The sequence below is a fragment of the Marmota marmota genome, unplaced genomic scaffold (assembly GCF_001458135.2).
Source record: "Marmota marmota marmota unplaced genomic scaffold, marMar, whole genome shotgun sequence".
NCBI classification, from domain to species: domain Eukaryota; kingdom Metazoa; phylum Chordata; class Mammalia; order Rodentia; family Sciuridae; genus Marmota; species Marmota marmota.
The window spans coordinates 70,355,898-70,375,322 of NW_026000026.1; the positions used below are offsets into that span (position 1 = coordinate 70,355,898).

Consider the following 19,425-nt stretch of genomic DNA (forward strand, 5'->3'; position numbering starts at 1 on the left):
CATGTAGATGTATATTCCTTGACTTATGAAGTTACATCCCAATAAACCTATCCTAATTTGAAAATATTATAAGCTAAAAATGTATTTAATACACCTAACCTACTAAAATCATTGGTAACCAACAGAGTACATGGTAAAGTAATGTCTGTTTACTTTTGTGATTGCCTGGCTGACTGAGAGTTGAGGCTTGCTGCTGGTGCCCAGCTTCATAAGAGTATTGTACTACTAGCCAGGAAAAAATTTTGCTAGCTAGGAAAAAAAAATCACAATTAAAAATATTAAATATGGCTTCTACAGAATGCATATTGTTCTTGCACCATCAAACGTCAAGAAATTATAAGTCAAACTATCTTAAGTAAGCTGGATGAAATGGCAAATGCCTATAACCCAAAGAGTTCAAGACCCGACTGGGCAACATAGCAAAACTCGATCTCCCTCCCCATACTCTGCCCCCCAAAAATCTATGAGAGCATGTGTACATGTGTGGAGGGGGCTGAAGTATGGGACAAGGATATGTCACTATCAAAGTATGGAATTTATATTCTTTTTAGGTATATGTAGTACGTTTATAAAAAATGTATTATCTTAATTAGCTTTATGTTACTATAATAAAATACTGGAGGGAATTAAATTATAAAGAAAAAAGGTCTTATTTTGGTTCACAGTTCTGGAGGTTCTAGTTCATGACCAAGTTGTCCATTACTTTGGGCCTCTAGTAAGGGTGCCAGATGCAATGGCAGGGAGCACATGTTGAAGCAAACCACTCACCTCATATGCCACGAAGCAGAGAGAGAGAGAGAAACCAGGTTCCACAATCCCCTTCCAGAGCATGCCCCAATGTCCTAAGACTCTCCCCACTATGTTGCACCTCTCAAAGCTTCTATTGTCTCTCAACAGTGTCACCCTCAGGACCAAGGCTTTAACACACAGACCTTTGGGGGACACTTATCTAAAACATAGCAGATGTGAACCAAATAGAAAATCTCAACTGATTTCAAATGCATAATAATCATAATTAAGGACATTTCATTGACCACAACATAGATGTCAATAACAAAAACATTAACTAGAAAGTTTCCATTACATGTGGAAGTTAAGAAATATACTTAAATATGAACCAAAGAAGTCATAATGTTATGGGCCAGGCTATATGGGCAATGACCAAACAGACTCCATTTTACCCTGTGACTCCATATTATGTAAGAAATGCTTCTCCCATGGGAAAGCCCCACCTCTGTACCCATTAACAGTTACCTAGCATAATATACTTGGCAACACAAAATAGCAATTCTTACACGATGTAAAATTGTTCTCTTTGGTTTCCATTTTTCTTGGGCAATGTACCTTGCCAGAGATTCATTGTCCAGATGTTAGTAACCATTCTCTAATGTGTACTGAATAAGGGTCATTTTGACCCCTTTCCCTTCTGCTTGCTTGCTGCTATGCCAACCTGCTGCTAGTTTCATGGGACATACCAATGCACCCACTGCATTGTCTCACTAACTGCCCAATTCAGCTTCTATACCTTCTTGCTTGCAGCTATGTCAACCTGGATGTGGTTTTTGCAGCTTTTGCCTTTAAATATCCTAAAATGTGCAGGCTTGGGGCTGTTCCTTGCAGAGACAGTTATAGGTCCTGTGGGGAGTAGTCACCCCGGCCAGCTAAATAAAAACTCATCAATTTGGACAAAACTGGGACTTGGTGTGTTTTCTGAGCAACCTGCCCCATAACAATAATTGAAATTTAAATATTTTCAACTGAACAACATAATCAAAACTTGGAAACTCCCAGAAATGAAAAAATCACTTAATAATAAAAAAATTTATGGTGTAATAAACATATTAGACACACCAAAGAAAGATACAGTTGATGGGGAAAATAAGATGAAAGAAATCATCCAGGAAGAAGTCTAAGAGATGAAGAAATTAAAAAGAAAAGAAAAGGGCTACGTTCAGTGGCACACATCCATAATCCCATCTACTTGGGAGACAGGAAGATTCCAAGTTCAAGGCCAGCCTGGACAACTTAGTGAAAGCCTTTCTCAAAATAAAAAATAGAGCACCCCTGGGTTCAATCCCCAGTACCAGGAAAAAAAGAGAGAGAGAGAGAGAGAGGTGTCTTTTTGTAGTTCATAAGTGTGATTTTCACACCACTGTGTAATATGTGCTTCCCTCAGACCTTGTTATAATGTTAGCATATTACCCATCTGATTTTTTTAAAAGTGAAATAATGGTTAAGAGATATTAGAAACAGATGGCCCAATATAATCCCCAAATAAAGAATATGGAGGAGTGCCCATGAAGCACACAGTAAGATAATAATTAGGGAATTGCCATAACTAAAGACTGTAAGTTAAAACTGTACTTTGAAAGCTACAGATAAATTAAAATAAATCATACTTGGATATATAATAATAATTAAATACAAATGAAAAACTTTTAAACATCATGGGAACACTCATCCGCTATAAAAGATATTGTTAAACTATTAAACAGGCAATAGATTTTTCACCAATAATAACAGATACTATAAAGGTAACTACTATTTTTCAGGAAGGATGGCAAAATGATAATGGCATTAGGAAAAACTAAGAAAGCATTACCCCTCAACATTTGCTGAAAGATTAACTCTGGGAAATTGAATCTCAGAAAGTAAAGTAAGAAAACAATAATAATAAGAAGAAGTATATTGAAATACGAACAAGCACGAATTGTAAAGCACTGGCATAGATGATGACAATAATCACTAATATATGAAGTTGGTTAAAGACAGGTAGAAACAAAATATTACCCAAAGAAAATGAAAAATGGAGATGACTAAAATTAAAGGATTCTTATTTTTTTCAATATTTGAGGGGATAGAAAGCTTTACTTTAAACTTCAACAGCTTATGAAACATGTTAAAAGCTAATCACTGAAACAAATGGCAGAAAATGATCCAAATATGTCAATAAGTCACAGTAAAAGAAAATGAGTTAATTTTTCCTAATAAATGTGATGGACATTATCCAAAGTACATGTATGAAGACATGAATTGGTGTGAATACAACAAGAGATATGAAAAATTGTGCTCTATATGTATAATAAGAATTATAATGCATTCTGGTGACATATATAAATAAAAAAATAATTAAAAGAAAGATATGTCCAAAACATAATGGTAAGAAAGACAAATAAAAAGGACAGAAAAAGATACATAAAGAAAATGCTAACAGAAAGTTTTTAGCTATTGTAATATTAGACAAAACAGACTTTAAGGCAAAAAAAAATGACTTCTTAAGAGCCAGGCAGTGGTACACACCCAGCTACCAAGCAGGCTGAGGAAGGAGGATTGAAAATTCTAGTTCAGTCTGGGAGACTGTGTCTCAAAATAAAAATTTTAAAGGGGAAAGGTGGATAACTCAATGGTAAAGCACTTCCCTAGTGTGTGTGAGGTTCTAGGTTCAATCCTCAGGCAGTGGGCAGTGGAGGGGATGGCCTGGGGAACCCACACAAGGACTTATAGCAGTCAAGATGATTATAACTTAATGATATAAGGAACAATAGGGTACAGCTATGAGGTTATCAGAATCACAAATCTGTGTAACATTTAATAATCTTAGATAAAAATAAAGCAAAATTCAGAAAGGAACAGAAATATATAATCATAGAGATTTTATTACTAATCTCTGAGAAAAGAAAATGAAAGCTGGGCATGGTGGCACACACCTATATCCCAAAGACTCAACAGGCCTGCCTCAGCAACTTAGTGAGACCCTGTCTCAAAACAGAATAAAATAAAATGAAAAGGACTGGAGAGTTAGCTCTGTGGTAAAGTGTTCTGGATTTGAGCCCCAGTACCAGAGAAAGATAGAAAGGAAGGAAGGAAAGAGACAGAGGGAGGAAACAATAAGATGAGGCTGATCACAAATTAGTAATACAACAGGCGACATGGACATCTTACATACAAACTTGAATTCCCATACCCAGATATATAAAGCAAAAGAAAAATTATGTGTGTCCATTATCCAACAAATAAAAAGCACTCATTTTTGGAATGGAGTGTAGCTCAGTGGTAGAGCATGTGCCTGGCACATGTGAGGTCCTGCATTCTCTCCCCAGCATGGCAAAACAAGCTGATAACGAAACAAACAAACAAATCCCTAAACTCTTCAAAAGCACTTATAGGACATTTACAAAAACTAATCACAACTGGTAAGCAAAATAGGAAGTTTCAACTAACACCAAAGAATTACTATCATAGATATCATCATTTTGGCACACAATGATTAATATACAAATAAATACAGGAAAGGGGAACAGGGTGTCTGGGAAACTAAAACCACACATATTCAATAATTCATAGATTTTAAAATAACTATTTTTTTTTAATATTTATTTTTTATGTGTACACAATACCTCTGTTTTATTTATTTATTTTTATGTGGTGCTAAAAATCGAACCCAGAGCCTTGCACATGCTAGGCGAGCGCTCTACCACTGAGCCACAATCCCAGCCCCTTAAAATAACTATTTAAATTACAGAACATTTAACTATGCTGTGCATTCAACTTGAAAAGTTAGAAAAACACCAGAAGAGTAAAAGTACATAGAAGAAAATAATAAAGTTAATTAGGTTAATTGCAGAAGTAAGGATAGAGAACAAAGGGGGAAAAAAGGCTAAATAAAATCAAAGACTGGGGGTTGGGATTTAGTTCAGTGGTAGAGAGCTTGCCTAAAGTGTAAAGCCTTGGATTTGGTACTCAGCAACAAAAAATAAAACAAAACACCCAAAAGATGAAAAGCAACATGGGTTAAGCAAAAAATAACAGAAACAGACAAAACTTATAAGAGTATAATAAAGGAGAATATAATAGTAAAGGCAGCATGGACCAAAAAAAGACAAAAACAAAAACCTACAGGAATACTACCAACAAATTTTTGCCAGTAAAATTTTAAAATAAACAATTTTGTAGGGGAAAAGTGACTCAATGAGACATAAACAATCCAAAGAGACTTATAATATTAAAGAAATTAATATTATGATTAAATTTTAAACCTATAAAAATGTCCAAACTCAGACAGTCTTTGTTTAGTCAGTCTTAATAGGTGAGTTTTATCAAGACTTTAAGGAGCTTACAACCCTATCTTATACATAATGTTCCAGACACTAGGAGGAGGATGGGCACATTATAAACTCCTTTGTGATATCACTATGACCTTGATACAAAAATTCAAGAATAGTATGACAACGCACAAGGTCTATAACATTTATAATCAGAGATATAAAAATTATAAGTAAAAAGATTAGTCAAATATGGAGTGAGAATTCAACCAAACTTTGCACTCATCCTCACAGAATGGGATACAAATTCCTAACTGGCACAAAGCCACCATGTTGGCTAATGCTGGTTTATATTATCTAATTATATTATATTATCTGAAAAATTCTGGTTCTTTGCTTTATTTATTACACAAGAACAATCTCTGTTTGCTTAATGTTGAAGATTTATTCTCAAATTGACCATTCTATACTCCCTTTTTAAATTTTTTAAAGAGTTTACAAATGTCACACTTAAAAAACATGCAAAACGTCATACAGAGTACAAACAACAATTTTTGAATTAACAACTTACTAATCAGTATAAAAAACAAAAATTTATCCAGGCATGGTGACACACACCTATAATCTCAGCTAAGGAGATGAGGTGAATATCTCAAGTTCAAGGCCATTCTGGGCAACCCAGGAAGACCCTGACTCGAAATAAAATAAAAAGGGCTAGCCGAGGATGGAGCTATGGTACTATACTTGCTTAGCATGTGCAAGGTCCAGAGTTCAATCCCTAGTACTACACACACAGAAACATTACCAACAAATTTGAAAACCCCTGTGTACCATTTGCCAGTCAGATTCCTTCCCTCTTCATAACAGAAACTGCAGTCTGAATGTTGTGTTTCCCTATTACTTGTTCATGTATGTATGTATAATCAATACACTGTATGTATGTATAATCAACAGATTGCCCAATAACAACATTATCTTACTCTCTTTAAAAAATCTAGCAAACTAGCTGGACACAGTGGCGCACACCTGTAATACCAGCGGGTTGGGAGGCTGAGGCAGGAGGATTGAGAGTTCAAAGCCAGTCTCAGCAATGGCGAGGCACTGAGAAACTCAGTGAGAACCTGTCTCTAAATAAAATACAAAATAGGGCTGGGGATGTGGCTCAGTGGTCGAGTGCCCCCGAGTTCAATACCTAGTACCAAACCAAACAAAACAAACAAACAAACAAAACAAAAACTAGCAAACTAAATGCAACAAAACATTAAAGATAATGACACATCACAGCCAAAGAGAAAATTAGAAAGGATCAGGATACAAAGCAATACAAATAAAGAAACCCTGTACTGTAATCCCAGCAGCTGAAGCAGGAGGATCACAAGGTCAAAGCCAGCCTCAGCAAAAGTGAGGCACAAAGCAACTCAATGAGACCCTGTCTCTAAATGAAATACAAAATAAGGCTGGTAATATGGCTCAGTGGTCAAGTGTCCATTAGTTCAATCCCTTGTACCCTCCCCTCAAAAAAAAAAAAAAAAGGAACCCCATATATATGATAGAGAAACCATTAAAATTCACTGGGGAAAAGACAGAATACTCGCTACTGATTACAGGACACCTGATAGCCACATCATAAAAACTAAAATCTTTTATCTCTCAGCATACAAAAAAATTTTTATAAACAAGTGAACACAATGCCTTTATTTATTTTATTTTTATAAGGTGCTGAGTATCAAACCCAGTGCCTCATACTTGCACGGCAAGCGCTCTACCACTGAGCTTCAACCACAGCACCACAAAAAGTTTATTTAGAATAAAAATGTGTCAGTTTTGAACAACCAATAAAATAAAATAAAAAAATTCTACCTGTAGGGGGGGGGAGTTTATACTCTTGGAAGTTACTATAGGTTAATTTCTTTATACCTCAGGGTAAGGAAGGATTTCTAAAAACACAAAAAATATAAACTTTTAAGAAAATATTGGTATTTATTTATAAAATACTTATTTATAAGATAAATATATATAAATATATAAAATATTAGTATTTATTTATAAAAAAGTTACTTTATATGACAAAAGGCAACATAAACAGTAAGTTGGATTTTCAGTTTATTAATTTATTTTGCTTTCTTCCCCACTGCTGGGAACAAAACCCAGGGCCTTACGCATGTTAGAAAAGTGTTCTATCACTGAGCTACATCCCCAACTCAATACTTAAATGACTAGCCTATAATGGAAAAAGGGGCTGGAAGAGAGCACAGGAATTCTATGACCTGTATGTATACTATGATTCCAATTATGCAGGAAATAATACACAACGTTTGCAGCAGACATTGAAGAGTAAATTCAAAAGAACAATGGGATACCACATCAAATCCATCAGATCTGCAGAAACTACAAACTCTAATAATACCAAGGGTTGAGCAGGATGTCAGGAAACGGAACCTCTTAAATACAGTAAAAGTTTATTCCCACCAGCAAGCACTTGGAAAACAATTTGGCATTATGTACTTGTGTTGAAAATGTGCACAGCTTATTACCTATAGCAATTCTACTTTTAGGCACATACCCTAGAAAAATGCTTGCACATGTGCCCAAGGAATCATGCACAAAGATATTTACTACAACACTGAGTGTTAAGCCAAAAACTGGCCTCAATCTAAATGTCCATTAATAAAGAAATACATTAGGCCTATTAAAACAATGGGATGCACATAAAAGCTGTACTCAGAGCTACTGTTAATGAAATGGAAAGCTACTAAAACAATTTCTTTATGTAATATACACATAGATGAGGAGAGCTGAATATGATAAAACTATAAAAAAACAGACATGAAACACTCCAAATTTGTAACAGTGGTTACCTCTGGGAGAGAAGAAAATAGAATTAGAGGGCTGGGGTTGTGGCTCAGTGGTAGAGCACTTGCCTAGCATGTGTGAGGCACTGGGTTCGATTCTCAGCACCACATACCAATAAATAAATAAAATTTTTAAAAAAGAAAATAGAATTAGAAAAGATTAAGGAAGTATTTTCAATTATATCATTTACTTCTCTAAAAAATCTGAAGTACATACAGCAAATTTTAGTTCACTGAATCTGTGTGGTAAGTATAAGATTTCCTGAACTCTTCTTCATGTACTAAATATTTCATATTTTTGAAATAATATGGAAAAAAATGTTATATACTCTTACTGCAGAGAAGGCTTTTACTAAATGTCATTAAAAATAGAAACCATGGGGGCTGGGGTTGTGGCTCAGCGGTAGAATGCTCACCTAGCATCAGATCTGCAGAAACTACAAAGGCCCGGGGTTCGATCCTAAGCACCACATAAAAATAAATAAAATAAAGGTATTGTGTCCAACTACAACTAAAAAATAAATATTAAAAAAATAGAAACCATGAAATAATAAATTATCAATTTCTTTAAATAAACCCTTTTAATGTCCAAAGGAAAAGGTATCATAAGTTTGAACACAAATTTGGAAAAAAATATTTGCAATGCAGAAGGTTAACCCCTAAAATATACAGCTTTACTGTTTTCAATAATGCTCAAAAGCAAATTGCTCCACAAACTACGAATATCAACTTGGTCTCTGGTCTCGAGCCATCAGTGGGCTGTATATGAACTACATCAGCATCACAGCTTAGTGAATAGGAGCATCTGGTATCTGGGAACTTCCAGTGAAAATTTCCTCTAGCCAAGACCACCCAGACACATGTAACCCTATTCAAGCTCTGCCCCAGGTCCCACACACCTGAGATGTGTGACCTGCTCTAGTTGCACAGCCTCTCAGAGATGGGTGCGACCTGCTAAAATGCCAATCAATCTGCTGACTGCAAGACACCATGAAATAAAACTCTACCCCTGAAACCTTATCCCTGCCTTTGATGTACCCCCTTAAATAAACCAGGGAGCCATTTTTTTTATTGTCCAGCTCCAGCTCCTGTGTAGGCTAGATCTATCAGGGGCTCTACTTTAAAACTATCTTTCTGACTCTGACTCTTTTGTCCTTCACTAATTATTTCTGAGTCATTTTCTCCAGTGGCTTATACCCTCCTGGGCAGAAAAAAGGACCCCCTGGTGAGGCACTGGCAGCCTCCCCATAGTCTTCTTTGAAGGAACAGTTTCTGAGACTCTTGTTTGACATTTGTTCTGATCCTAGGAGGGCTCCTCTCAACTGGCTTATGCCCTAGTTCCCTCCTGCACACCATATAGTCAATGCTGAAGATAAATCCATGAATTCCTCCCAGTTGCCTTTCACCAAAATTCCACTATTCTTTTTTTTGGACACAATACTTTTATTTCACTTATTTATTTTTATATGTGGTGCTGAGGATCGAACCCAGGGTCTCACACGTGTGAGGCGAGCGCTCTACCGCTGAGCCACAACCCCAGACCATAATTCCACTATTCTTGAAAGTATCCTTATATTTGAACTTCTGCATGTTTTTTTAATAGGATTGTTAGTGTGTTTATTCTCTATTTTTAGAAAAACAGATATATATTATTATTAATATATATATTATTAATGCTGTTTGTGATAAAATTTATATATTATTGTTAATACTATATATATTATTAATGCTATGTTTATGATATAACTTGCAATCATTTTTCCAGTTTATTATTTGTTGAGATCATTTTCAGTAAATTCTCATTTTAGATATTTCAGATTTCAAAAGGAGTATTTTTTCCAGCCCAAATGCATTCTAGAGCTGGCCTGAGTAAATAATTTGGGGGAAATTTTTCTCCCTGACATTCAAAGCTAAGTTGCCTTAATAACTTCTTTTGTGTGGATTTTCATGTTTGTAATACAGTCTCTTTTTTCCTTTTTCTTTCTTTCTTTGGTATCAGGGATTGAACTCAAGGGTACTGACCAACCAGCCCTATTTTGTATTTTATTTAGACAGGGTCTCACTTAGTTTCTTAGTGCCTCACAGTTGCTGAGGCTGGTTTTGAACTCACGATTCTCCTGTCTCAGCCTCCCAAGCAGCTGGGATTACAGACATGCACCACTGCTCCCAGCTGTAATACAGTCTCTCACTCATAGTCCCTAAACTTTGTTTCCTGTCCCCTGTTTTTTTTTGCACAATACCGAGGATTGAACCCAGGGCTGTACCCCAAATTTTGAAGCACAATGAAACCCAAACTTCTGGACCACTAGATAATGGCAAATGTCCCCAGGACAGTTGTCAGTTTCCGTGTTCTTTATCTCTTAGAATTTGAGCTTTATTTGGCATTAGTATTTCTTTCACCCTCTTCCAGGGATACATAAAGAACATGATGTTATTGCTGGGTGTGGTAGCACATGACTACATGAAAAATAGATATATATTATTATTAATATATATTATTAATGCTGTTTGTGATAAAATTGATATTTTATCACAACTGAGGAGGTATGAGGCAGGAGGATCACAAGTTTGAGACCAGTAAGAGTACCTTAGCAAGACCCGTCTCAAAAGATAAAAAGGGCTGGTGATGGGGCTTAAGTTGTGACTCAGCTGTAGAGCTCTCGCCTCGCACATGCCAGGCCCTGGGTTCAATCCTCAGCACCACATAAAAATAAAATAAAGGTATTCTATCCAACTACAACTAAAACAAAATATTTTTAAAAGGGGGGGGGCTGGGATGTTGGTCAGTGGTGGAGCACCCATGGTTTCAATCCCCCATACAAAAAAAAAAAAAGAATATGAGGTTATTAATTTCCCCTGCACCTAAACAAAGCAATAGCCCTACAGCTACCTGTCTGCTGAGCATTTAAGGAAATGTTTAAATATTTAATCCAGCATTTTCAGGTATTTGACTTTTTTCCCCATGGTATCAGGGATTGAATCCTGGGGTATTCTACCACTAAACTACATACCCAGACATTTTTACTTTTTAATCTTGAGACAGGGTCTTGCTAACTTGCCCAGGCTAGTCTCAAACTTGGAATCTTCTTGCCTCCGCCTCCAATTAGCTGGGATTATAGGAGTACATCACTACACCGGGCTTCAGGTGTTTTGATCCAAGAATTTTTCTTGGGAAATGGAAACAGCCATTGTTAGATATAGAAGCCTTCAACTTTTGTTTCGCTTTGTTTTGTTTCTTACTGTTAAGTTTTAATTATAAAAATAGTACTCACTGAAAGAAAAAATCGAACAAAAATCAGTTATAGAAATAAAAGCCTGTCTGCTCTTGGTTTATGCCTTTCTACTACCGATTATTCGTAATTTCAATTTTTGTGTTAGATCATTTTTTTTAAATAATGGAAAACTGATTATACCAGTATACATTTTTATTTGTTTGTTTGTTTATTTATGTGGTGCCAAGGATCGAATTCAGTGCCTCACACATGCTAGGCAAGTGCTCTACCACTGAGCCACAACCCCAGCCCCTGTGTTAGATCATTTAGGCTCTAAAAAGCCACATGAAACTTATCCTCTGGAGCTATGGATATCATGGACTTAGGTACCAATTCCCACTCTCAAGAGGCTTTCAATTTTATTGGGGAAATAGATGAAAGAACTGGTATACAACAGAGAAGCTGACATGTTACAGTCAGTAAATATGTCCAAACAACAAATGCTAATAAAGTTGAAGATAAAGAGAAGAACTTGTGGGTTGGGACTATGCAGGGAAGAAATTAGAAAGAGGCAGTCAACAATGAAAAAGTCTGAAGGCAGTCACAAAGAGGATGTGGAGGAGGCAGGAGCACATCACAGAGAGGAATTCAAAAGAAATGCTGAAAGGACAAGTTCATTAAGCAAAGTGGTGCCTCCCTCTCCAGAATGAAGTCTTGATTTCTGTAGTACTCAGGGCAGCTGGTCAGGCTCAGAGCTCATTTTCCATTCGTCATTAATTGCCATTTTAAAAAAGTAATCAGACTTTGAATGCAGTTTAAGAGCTACAGTTATTCAAACTGCCTGAGCATATCTTGGTTATTATGTTAATCAGTTTATCAGATACAAAAGATTTGGGCACCTCCCCTGTCACTGCAGGACTGTGGGAAAATTAGCAACTGGAGACAAGAGTCAGACTAGTCCTAGGAGGTCACATTTAAACTTTCATTTAAATGCTGGCATCTCCAACATCTGACCTCATCCCAATCTCTAACCTTATATTTTCTGGGCCTTCTGCCAACAGGGTTAGGACACTCATTTCCACAGCCTTAGATTTTCAAGGATCAAGATATAGTACTGAATCTTACACTAACTATTACATCATTAATAATAAAAGCAGCACTCTCTACTCAGGTTCTATTAATTATCTGAGAAGCAATTCATTTTCTAGGTATCAGTTTGTTTCCTTGTTTCTTTTTATTTGTTCATTCAATAAATATTTCCTGGGCTGGGGATGTGGCTCAAGCGGTAGCGCGCTTGCCTGGCATGTGTGCGGCCCGGGTTCGATCCTCAGCACCACATACAAACAAAGATATTGTGTCCGTGGAAAACTAAAAAAATAAATAAATATTAAAATTCTCTCTCTGAAAATAAATAAATAAATAAATAGATAAATATTTCCTGAGAATCCAATCAATGCTAGGCCTCATGCTATACACTAAGGAGACAGCAAGATTAAGATAGAAAAGGGATCCTAACCCCTGCTAGTCCTGCCTAATAAAGGATATCAACAGTAAACAGGTAGCACATGCAACTCAGGGGGTTGAGGCAGGAGGATCACAAATTCAAGGCTAGCTTCAGCAATTTAGATAAAAAAAAGACTAGGGACTGGCTCAGTGATAAAGTACCCCTTGGTTCAATCCCCCATACTAAGAAAACAAAAATAAAAAACAAAACAGACAAACAAAACAGGTAATCAGACAAATATATAATTACAAATTGAGCTGGGTGCATGGAAGAAGGGGAATTTAAGGTCTTTAAAAGATCTTAAGAGGGATTGTAGACTTGTTTTTTGTACTGGGGATTGAACCAAGGGGTACTCTACCACTGAGCCACATCCCTACCTCTTTCTATTTTGAGACAGGTCTCCCTAAGTTGCTGAGGCTGGCCTTGAATTTGCAATCACCGCAACCTCCTGAATCACTGGAAGTACAGGTATGTGCCACCATGCCCAGCTGAATTTTGGAAATTTTATCAATATCAATATTTGTCCAGTTGCAAGTAATAAAATAATGACACAGTGTTTTTTTTGTTTGTTTTTTTTAAGAAACAAAGACATTTAAGAAAGTCTCCAAGAGGCTGATTCCAAAATCACTACAGTAGCTAAACTTTAGCCTCCTTCTGTCTTTCCCCTCTATTATCCTCCTCGGTATGTAGGCTTTTAGTCCTTGTGCTTCACACCTCATTGGTCCAAGGCAACTGCTGTGGCTCTAAGATAACTGCATTCAAGGCAGGAAGAAGAAGAGCAAAGTCTCTTTATCATCTTTCTTCTCACATAAGGGCAAAATCCTTCCTAGAAGCTTCTTGGCAAATATCTCTTTGTTTCGTTGATCAGAACTGGGTCACATGCCCATCTCTAAATCAATCTACATCCACTGAAAATGGGATTGCAGTACTTGGTTTAGAGAATTCATGGTTCATTCCCTAGCATTGGGGAAGAGAATCCAGCCCTGAATAGATTGCTGTGCTCACATCAAGGTTCTTTAAAGTAGAAGAAAAATGTGGAATGGTTTGTAGGTAAAAATAGTGGAAATAAAAATCTACAGGATTTGTTCACCAACTTAATGAGAGTAAAAGAAGAATGAAGACTCAAATATCATTCAAAAGTTTCAAGCTTGGGTAACGACAATAATCACAGTGCCAAGAATAGATAAAAAGAGAATGTGGGAGGAAAAAATCTAGTTTATAAGAAAGACAATAATGAATTTCACTTTCTCCTCAAGTTTGAGGTACAATTAGACAGTATGAAAGAAATGTAGGATGAGACCTCTGAAGAAAGGCTGGACTTAAACATGAACACTGGAGTCATTCACAATGAGGTAGGATTTAAAACCACAAGAATAGACAGGACCATTAAGAGGAAAAAATGAAAAGAGAATAACAAAGCTGCAAGAATCTTGTTGAGTAGTTATAATCACAAAACAGTAAGAGGATGATGTTATCATAAAAAGAAGGGAGAGGAGGGATGGGGCTGTAGCTCAGTGGCAGAGTGCTTATCTAGCATGCATGAGGCACTGGGTTCGATCCTCGACAGCACATAAAAACAAAACAAAAATAATAATAAAATAAAGGCATTCTGTCCATCTTAAACCAAAAAAAGAAAAAAGAAATGAAATGAAATGAAAAGGACGGGAAGTAATTAATTACTGTCATCCCAAAGCCAGAAATTATAATGCCATGGCAGCCAAGAAGTACAGTTTCCAAGGGGAAGTAGTGGCCAACATGTTGACTGCTACATAGATGTCAATGATACTGAAGTGCTCTTGAAAATTTTCAGAGATGTAGGGACAGAAACCAGATTGTAGGAACAGTGGTTTTGAGCACATTAACATAATACACATGTGTACTCATTTGTATTTCTTTGTGTTTACTCTTTCAATAAGTTTAGAAATAATGGGAAGAAATGTATAACTAATTAGAACAAATTTTTAAAAAGAATAATAATTGTTATTAAATAAATAAATAGATAGATAGAAGGAAAATATAGGTTGGCAGGTAGGATAAGTTGGTGGTAGGACAGGGTCAGTGAGTAGGTAACCCGAGTTACCTGGATGGAGCTAAGACAGAGAGAGTGAAGAACCCAAATAGCGATGGGGAAAAGAGGAAGACATTTAAAAGCTGGAGGTCACAATAAGAACAACAAGCATGTTTAACAGGAGACATGAACATGTAAAGAGATAATGGGGGTGGCCAGAGAATATGAGATGCTGAGGAAAATAGAAAATTAACTTCAAGGTATCATATAGATGACAGAAGTAAAAATAAAGGTTCAGCAGTATTGAGAATGTTGGTCCCCAGCAAGCCCACAAAAGCCATCAGTAAAGATGGGAGGAAAAGATGCAGATGAGCAGTGAAATTCATTGAGGGCTGAAAAAAAACCTAAAAATTGAAGGCCAACAGATGAACATGGGACATGGCGATACAACAGTGACCAAATGGTTACAAATTAATTGGTAAAGTTCAGTAACAAGAGTGCAACTAAGGAACTAGGAACTAGAGAAGCAACAAAGCATGGGCTTAGTGGATGCAAGGATGGATGACATGCATTTTTTTCTTTCTTTTTTAAAAATATTTCTTTAGTTCTCCTTGGACTTTTATTTAATTTATTTATATGCAACGTTAAGAATCAAACCCAGTGCCTCACACATGCTAGGCAAATGCTCTATCACTGAGCTACAACCCCAGCCCGAGATGCGTTTTTTTTGTACCAAGGGATGTATATAACCCAAAATCTGCCAAGAAGGTTCTAAGGAAGATGCCAAGGAGACATTAAAACAGAACACTTCCCCAGAGAGCCATGATTACAGAACATAATCTGTCTATGACTATGGCACACGTACATCCCACATCCTTTTTTATACTGGGCTTAGTTCCATGACATGCAGCACACTGCTGAAAGTTCAAATAAAAGCATTATAAACATGAACAATCATAAAGTCATATAATTTCATAATAATTCACACTTGGCAGATGTGAATGTGGATTATTAAAGATGGATGTATCCCACTAAAAGTGACTGACACAGGGATATGAGAATGGCAAAGCCAGCACTACCTGGAACAGGTACACTAGTTTCTCGATAGTTAACTTTTGACAGTTAAGTGGTAAATGAAATATACAGGGAGATAAGAGGAAAGCAAAAGCAGACAGACAGTTTGCTGAGAAGTAAAATCAAAACCATATTACAGAGAGGTACATGGCTTCTGCATTCACAAGGCCTTTCTGATATTTCCCTTATACAGAAACACAAATGACTTGTCTGTGACTCCAGAGACTCCTGGTAGTTTGGACTGCAGACATAGACACAGGTACCATCATGATATAAAATCAGGTCACCAGAAAAGTGAATGAAAATAATTTACTTGAAGAAGGAAAAAGAAGGTTTGGGGAAGGCAGATAGAGAAGGAAAAGTGATGAAAAGATGAATCTGCTAAAAACATCAGCACACTTATCCATGCATAACCTACCTGCCTTACACTGGGCAATAAATAGCAGAAAATGAGTATGTGTATGCTGGGCATGTGGTGCACACCTGTAATCCTAGCAATGCAGGAGGCTGAGGCAGGAGGATCACAAGTTCAAGGCAGCCTTAACAACTTAATGAGATTCTGTCTCAAAACAAAAACAAAAAAGGGCTGGGGATATAGCTAGTGCTAAAGTGCTACTGGATTCAACCCCCAGTATTAAAAAAAGAAAAGTATGTGTGACCAATAATTGCATGTAGTACTTAAATAAAGGAAGAAATTTTATTTCAGTGGCCATGTCAATTACATTTCTGTCATCTCCCTTTTCTTGATCTCAGAATAATTGCTTATGTTTAACATCAGGGAAGAGGCCTTTTCAACTACAGAAAAGCGTATGAAAGTTTTATTAAGCAATTAACCCAGGTAGGCAGACAAACATTATCACAAAGCAGCAAGATTAGTACCAAGAGAGGTAGAAGAACATAACTCTATAACAAAAAGAGAAAATGAGAAGAATAAAGGTTTGTATTATAGAAAGAAATGAAATAAGAATTTCCTTATGGGAAATCTTATTGTATAAAAGGACATGCCATGATAAGGTGATGATGATGTTGATACTACCTTATTATGAACAGGTGCATTATAATCATTTCATAAGACTTACTGTATATTATGTTAGTTGATATTTGACTTTATGAAATGAAGCCAGTGCAGTAGTATATGCCTATAATCCCAGCTACTCTGGAAGATTAGGTAGGAAGATTTCAAGTTTGAGGCCAGGCTGGGTATCTTTGTGAGATTCTGACTCAAAATAAAATAAACAGGTCTGGAGATGCAACTCAATGGTAGAACACTTGCTTAGCATGCACAAGGTCCTGGTTTCAATCCCTAGTATTTGCGGGGATAGGAGGAGAAAACAAAATTCGGGGTGGGAGGAGAAAACAAAATTCACAAAATATGTGAGATACCTATTAATGTTCCCAGTTAATGAAGAAAAGAGATAAGGTAAGGCAAGGCTTAAAAAGGTTGTCTGTGGGGGAGGAAGATGGTGGCGAATGGAGTGCATCACCCCCGTGTAACGCGTCACTGCGGGGTGAATGACGAGTTAGAACGGCCAAAAACTATCTTGTTAGGAATTTCCAGCAAAATTGGGATGCACCGAAACCTAGAGGAAGGATTTCCATCGCCCGAGGATTGGTTACTGGGGCTCAACTGCGAGAGATTTGTCCGCCCAGAAATTCAAGCTGCTTATTCAGCGGCTCACCCCACCGCTAGAGACTGCGGGCGTGCGCCAGGAAACGGCGTCCCCAGAAACTGCGAACTAGCAACGCATAGAAACGGCCCTGCTGATTCTGTGGGCTCCTGCTGGCTGTGCCCTCACTGTGCTCAGTGCTGAATTCTGGGTTTGAGACAGGAGAAGGAAGCAGTCCAGTGCTGTCCTCCACACCGGTCAGACCACCGAGGAGGCCAACGGCCACCATCTTGGAGAGCTTACGTCACCATCGCCAGTTGTCGACTGATCGCAGCTCATTCAGCGATAGAACAGGTCTGTGACATTTAGTCCATCTCCCATACAACGGGGAAATCACATAAAATCTCTCCCCGGCTTTCCCGGGGCGTGATTAACAGAGTGAGCGTGAATAGACGCGTGGGGAACGGTAAAGGCACCTGACCTCCAACTCCCCCCTCCCACCAGCGGCGAAAAGGAAACCTGTCGTGCCAGCTCTTGGAGGAGGGGCTAGCTGAGGGAATCAAAACAGTAAGGTGCCGGTTCCCAAAAGCCGTGCTCCTCGTCCAGAAAACTGCAGGCACACAGTGCAGTTTGAACTGCCAAGAGGTATCACACTGGGAAAGGCCTGGCTGACAGGAGAAGCCAGGGGACTAGAAACCAGGAATAAACCTAAGCTAACAGGTTTTGAGACACACCAGTGGGGGGGAGGAGGGAGCGGCCTCACACGGATTGTTTCCTACAGCCGGAGGGCAAAATCTTGGCCCGGAAGGCACAGCACCATCTACTGGAAGTGAAGAAAATAGAAGCCTAACAGTGTCCCTTTTTTCTTTTAATTTTTTTTTAATTTTTTAATTTTTATTTTATTTTTTTTCTTTTCTACAATTATACTATTAGTTTTTTAAATGTAATTTTTATTTTACTGCATTTTATTATTATTTTTTTAATTATCATTTCCTTTTCTTTTCTATTCTTTTCCCTTTCTTTCCCCTCTCCCTCTCTCTTTCTTGGTTTGCTTCCTTACCTTTTCCCCATCTTTCCTCTTAAGCATGACCACCCAGATTACATACAACGTACTAAATGCAGATAGATGAATAATACGAATCGGTCCATAATCCACCTAAGCCCTTAATTACCCCCAAGTACTCCTGTATATTCTCTTGTTAATAACCGCCTGCATTTGAGCAACCCCCCCAAAGAAGCTAACATATACTAACCTCCATACCATCAAAGCGCCCGACCTCAAAATAAAATCCTAAGGTCAAACCTCAATTCTATACATGCCATCAAATTCTGTAGGCCTCTAATGAAACTAATGAATTTACTTTAATTCATAATTAAATCCAACATCTCTAAACATTGTCTCCCAACACAAAGGAGAGATATTGGAACTATAAAAACCAAAACAAACTTAAAGAAGAAAACAGAAAAACAGCAGTCAAACAGAGTTGGAAAGCAACGTGAGCACCATGAAAAAACAAGGGAAAAAAGGATTACAAACAATGCAGGACAACTTCAATTCACAGGAGAACCTAGAGGCTTCAGAAAAATGGACAGAGAAAGAACTCAAGGCATACCAAACTCAGATGGAACGGAATCTTAGAGAAGACATTAGACAGCAAATCCAAACAATGAAAGTATACTTTGAAAACGAATTAAATAGGAAAATTCAAATGGCAAAGAACGAGCTATACCAGGAGATAGAGATTTTTTAAAAAAAAATCAAACAGTAATCCTAGAAATGCAGGAAACCATAAACCAAATTAAAAACTCAAATGAGACTATTACAAATAGACTAGATCAAATAGAAGTCAGAACATCAGATAATAAAGACAAAGTGTATCAACTTGAAAAGAATATAGTCAACACAGAAAGGATGCTAAGAAATCACCAGCAATCTATCCAAGAGATATAGGATGTTATAAAAAAAAACCAAACTTGAGAGTTATCGGGATAGAAGAAGGTATAGAGGTTCATACCAAAGGAATGAACAATCTAGTGAATGAAATAATCCTAGAAAACTTCCCAGATATGAAAGATGGAATGGATTGCCAAATCCTGGAAGCCTACAGGACCCCAAACATACAAAA

At 37.2% G+C, this 19,425-nt stretch overlaps 1 protein-coding gene and 1 pseudogene across 3 annotated transcripts in view; one reads left to right on the forward strand and one right to left on the reverse strand.

Annotated features, from left to right (window-relative positions):
- Sil1 (SIL1 nucleotide exchange factor) overlaps nucleotides 1-19,425 on the reverse strand; it is a 257,124-nt gene that overhangs the window by 44,075 nt on the left and 193,624 nt on the right. The gene's annotated exons all lie outside the window — the stretch shown is intronic.
- Nucleotides 2,117-2,212, forward strand: LOC125619248 (annotated as a pseudogene).